Below are 1,222 nucleotides of genomic sequence, written 5' to 3' on the forward strand. Positions count from 1 at the left end.
GTCTCTTTGTTTTCTCTCCTTGGTCTCCTCCTCCTCATGGCTATAAAAAACTAAGGAGGCAGTTCTTACTAACATCTCAAGTGAGCTATCTGGGGATAAGGCCATTTTTTGTAGTTTTTTTCTATTATTCAGGGCTGACTGAGTAATAAACTTATCTTTAAAAGTAGTTTGTCCCTCTACTGATCTGGGATCCAGGGAAATATGCTTTATCAATGTCTCTTGTCTAAGAAAGCAGAGAGATGTTCTCTCCAACCTCCCAGCACATTGGGATCCCACAACCACTTAGTGTCCTCTCCCCAGCCATCAACACAGGCAGCAGTAACATATTTTCTTTGCCTCATCTTGCAGCTGTTGAATTGATATTTGCTGGTTCCTTGTTATTTTTAAGAGATCTTTCCTTTTGTGATTGCTAGCTGCAATGCTGTCTTCAAGGTCTCAAAGTCTGTCTTCAGTTTTGTTCAAGGAGTTTCACCAGCTTTCAATGAAATTTTTAATTTCCTGGGCATCTCTTTCAATCTATTTCATGCATTCTAATTCTTTCCTATATTGTTCTTTCACATTTCCCCTCATTTTTCTATGCTTCTCTATTTCTTATCTATGTCTTCTTTATATGTGTTGAGCAATTCATTCTTTACTGTTGTCATTTCTTTTTTATCTGAGAAGTTATTTATGAACTGATTTCTTGTCTAGCCTGATAGAGTTGTTTCTTTACTTCAATTGCCTTTATGTCAGAAATTTCTAGTGTGTGACTTAGAAGTTCCATGTCAGTGTCTCCTGGACTTGTTCTGGATAGGCTGAAGGTCTGAGACTGCAATTTGCTTCTTCATTTTCACATTTTCTATTTTAAAATAAGAAATCTTTTATTTTGTTTTCTGTGATGATCCTTGTAAGTTTCAGTAGCAGGTAGCTATATCACTAATATTGTTTTTTTATTTTAAAAATAAAAGGAGGAAAACATTGACGGCCATTTACAAAATAGTAAAAGAACAATACAAACAATACAGAGTTACAAAGAAAGTGGTAGGCAATTAACAATTCTTGTTGTATTACATATTGATATCTTCAAAGTGGTTTCTCATGAAAACAGAGACATGCAGTATTGATCAATCAAGGATTCATTAACTGTCTCTTTCAGCAAAGAAATAGAAGTAGATCAACTATGTTAATTATCCTGTATATACATACATACAAAATTTCTCCTTCTTTCCCTTCTCTTTTTAGA

Source organism: Chinchilla lanigera, unplaced genomic scaffold (assembly GCF_000276665.1).
Source record: "Chinchilla lanigera isolate Chin_1 unplaced genomic scaffold, ChiLan1.0 scaffold00157, whole genome shotgun sequence".
In the NCBI taxonomy this organism is placed as follows: Eukaryota; Metazoa; Chordata; class Mammalia; order Rodentia; family Chinchillidae; genus Chinchilla; species Chinchilla lanigera.